Source organism: Glycine soja, chromosome 12 (assembly GCF_004193775.1).
Source record: "Glycine soja cultivar W05 chromosome 12, ASM419377v2, whole genome shotgun sequence".
Lineage (NCBI taxonomy): Eukaryota > Viridiplantae > Streptophyta > Magnoliopsida > Fabales > Fabaceae > Glycine > Glycine soja.
Window position 1 is genome coordinate 30,403,776 of NC_041013.1, and position 3,991 is coordinate 30,407,766.

General features: G+C 39.8%; 1 non-coding gene across 1 annotated transcript; it reads left to right on the plus strand.

Annotated features, from left to right (window-relative positions):
* Window positions 1-1,106: 1,106 nt before the first annotated feature.
* On the plus strand, window positions 1,107-1,213 carry LOC114380657. The gene has a single exon (XR_003659830.1). It is a non-coding gene; the product is annotated as a small nucleolar RNA R71 (small nucleolar RNA).
* The last annotated feature ends 2,778 nt before the right edge of the window (window positions 1,214-3,991 follow it).

Sequence of the window (3,991 nt, forward strand, 5' to 3'; positions counted from 1 at the left end):
CCAAGATCTCTTTCTCTGCCTCTTCCATTTTTTTTTTGGAAACTGCTCTTGGAGAGAATGGAAGAGGGGAAATGTGCTGCTTCTGCAAATCAGAATTACCTGTGGAAGAAGATTCACCTGCACAGAAATTGTTAGGTAAATTTTTGTCATCACCTTTTTCTGGAGTAGAGTGAAGTTTGGCAGGTTCATTTGCAGATGAGGAAGGTGCTACGGGTTGAGGTCCTTGACACTGTTTTCCCGACCTCAATGAAATGGCACTGACATTTTTGGGATTTTGGACAGCTTGAGAAGGCAGCTTGTCAGAATTCTGGGACTGTTGTTGATTCAATTGGGTAGCCAATTGTCCCATCTGATTGGTTAAGCTCTGAATGGAGGCTCTGGTCTCTTGCTGAAACTGCATGTTCTGTATAGTCATTTGCCTCACAAGTTCTTCGAGGGAAGTTTGTGGAGGGGCCTCAACTGTTGGCTGTTTCTGGGGTTGTTGCTGTTGTTGGATTGGTGGAGGAATGTATGGTCTGCTTGGGCCAGCAACATTTTGGAAGGAAGGAGCAGGTTGTTGTTGTTGTTGCTGAGGGATGGACCATCTGAGGTTAGGGTGATTCCTCCATCCAGGGTTGTATCTGTTGCTGGAGAGGTCATAATTGTTCTGCTGTGGTTGATTTTGCTGCTGAGGTTGAGGAGGTCTATTGTAAATATTTGTAGCATAAGCTTCAGGCTGCTCAATTGCTCCAGGTTGCTGCATGGAAGGGCAAAGGTCTGTATGGTGGTTAGCAGAGGAGCACAAACCACAAACCCTTGCGACAGGTACAGATTTCTGATACAAGGCCAGCTGGGTTACCAAGTTAACCAATGCATCCAGTTTGCCTTCAAGCTTCTTAGTTTCAGATGATGCAGATGGGTTTGTAGCTACCTCATGCACTCCTCTAATGACTATGGCATCATTTCTGGCGCTAAACTGCTGGGAGTTGGAAGCCATCTTCTCAATTAAATTTCTGGCTTCAGCAGGAGTCATGTCTCCAAGGGCTCCACCACTGGCAGCATCTATCATACTTCTCTTCATATTACTGAGTCCTTCATAAAAATATTGGAGAAGAAGTTGTTCTGAAATCTGATGGTGGGGGCAACTGGCACATAGTTTCTTAAATCTCTCCCAGTACTCATACAGGCTCTCTCCACTGAGTTGTCTAATACCTGAGATATCCTTCCTGATGGCTGTGGTCCTGGAAGCAGGGAAAATTTTTTCTAAGAATACTCTCTTAAGGTCATCCCAGCTCGTGATGGACCTTGGAGCAAGGTAATACAGCCAGTCCTTTGCCACTCCCTCTAATGAATGAGGAAAAGCCTTCAGAAATATGTGATCCTCTTGGACATCTGGGGGTTTCATGGTGGAGCAGACAATGTGAAATTCTTTCAAATGTTTGTGCGGGTCTTCACCTGCAAGGCCATGAAACTTTGGAAGCAAATGAATTAGTCCAGTTTTAAGAACATATGGGACATCCTCATCAGGGTATTGGATGCACAAGCTTTCGTAGGTGAAATCAGGTGTAGCCATTTCCCTTAGAGTCCTCTCACGGGGTGGAGGTTGTGCCATGTTCTCAGAATGTGCAAAATCAGAATGCTCAGAATCAGAATGCTCAAAATTATAATGCTCAAGATCAGGATGTTCAAAATCACCAATAACAGAATGCACAGATTCACCAGTTATGGAATGCTCAGAATGATCAAAAGGTATAAAATGATGCCTAACTAATCTGTGAAATGTCCTATCTATCTCAGGATCAAAGGGTTGTAAGTAAGATGGATTGCCTCTAGTCATACACTACATTCAGCATGCACACAACTAGTTGCCTTGTCATGTAAATAAAGGTGTAGGTTTGAACTACAGCTACCCTCAAATGATATCCAAATGACTTGAAATTTTGTGAGCAACCTTATAAAATGATTAGAAGATAGCACAAAAAATTTCAGACATAAATTCAAAGTCTAACTATGAAAGCTAAAATTGGTAGGTTAAGAAAAATAAGTGAATAAAACTTGAAAAATAAAAAACTTCTGACAGAATCGATTTTTTTCGATGATGGAGACCTCAGCTGGCCTATGGCGGGCTGCGAAGGCGTAGGAAATTTTTTTCTACCCCAAATGCATATATAATAATTGCGATTCTGATAACCGGAGCAAAAGTTATGGCCGTTTGAAGTTTTGACAAACACAAAATTTGCTAGTTTTTTGGAACTTTCAAATCTGACCAAACTAAAGGCTCTAGCTATTTTTCCCACAAAATATGGATTAAAAGAAGTTACCACAAAAACATTCAGCCAAAAATAACAACCCTAGCTACTAAAACAAAAAATCACAAATAATTCAGCATGGGTGGTCGCTAAAATCCGTCGCTAAGGGATTTCTACTACTACTCTGGTTTGCCACAAGCAGAAATGGTCGCTAAGTCCATCGCAAAACACTATTCACAGCAAAACACCCAAAACTAAAACAGGGGAAGCGCTTAATGGGAAAACTGAAACACACATTAAACAAAATACCAGGACACTAAACAACACTAACACACATACTAACACAATACTAACAATTAAACATAAAACATGAAAGGATTAAACACACAACACTAGCTAGCTATTATGAACCTTTGGACACTGCTCCCCGGCAATGGCGCCAAATTTGATCGAGGCCGTACCCGAATCAAATAAACATGAAAATGCAGTAACTAGGAAGTGATCCTAGGTCATTTCCCAACGAGCAGTGACAAACCAAATGTTCACAATATACTTGCAGTAACAGTAACGATTAGGGGGTTTGTTTGTTTTGTGATTAAAGAGCAGAACAAGTAAACTGGAATACGAAACTACTAATATTAAAAACGGGTTGTTTCCTCTGATTCAGAAGCCATTCTCTTATCCTGGGTTATGGAGAATTCGTCCCTAACAGTCAACCACTTAATCCAACCCTATTTCAATTTACTAAGCGAAAATCAACTTAGGGTTTTCAATACGTGATTAGGCACCACATACACCAGTTAGCCCTTCGTCCATTAAGCATGAACGCAAGTTAGGCTCAGAGGCAATTAATCAAACACGAAGCGTGCACTGATTAATATTCACGAAATTGGGATAACTGGTGAAGGGAAAACTGCCAGGAAATCACATTACATGCGAAACCTCAAAGAGAGTTGGGCTTCGTCCTCAAAAGGAAACAACACCAGAAAATCTAGCCTTCCATGGATTCAAACAGAAAACACAAATGAAACATGAAGCAGAAACGTAAATGAGCAGAAACGTAAATGAGACAGAAACGTAAATGAAAGTAGAAGAAGAAGCAAGAATGAACTCGTAATTAGAAGCAGAAAATAGAAATTTGCATTAAGAACGAAAACCGTAACAAGGGAACAAAAAAACGTGAAAACTTAAAACCAAAGCTCTGAATAATGAAAATAGCATAACAGAATGCCTTGCACGAATCCCAAGGCTGCTATTTAAAAAGAGTCACTCAAAGTCACTGGGCCCTATTACAATACTCTGGCCCAAAACGAAATAAACACTGAACAACATAAAATAAAATTGCGAAATTTTTAATTAGAAATTAACTAAGGTAAGCGCTGCTTTATTTGCCCTCTTCAAGTCCATAACCAAAATCCGGATTAAGCCCAATGTTTTATTAATTCCTGAAATTAGATTAAAAACATCAAATTTGCTAAATGAGCCCAAATAATAAGACTGCCTGATTAATTGACAATTAAGACCAATCAGTAATTAAAATGGTGCAAAAAGGGTTTAGAAAATAGAAGAAAATGATGGCACATCAGCAGGTCACTTTGACCAAACAAACCAATGGCTTACACTCACATTCCGGTGGAAGTTGAATAAGCAAAGATGTGTTTGTGAAAGGATGAGAGAGACAAGGATGTCAAATTCATCCATTATTTAGCATTGTAATTGTGGTTTACAATAATGGCATAAACTTGAAAATCCTGATGAGTCAT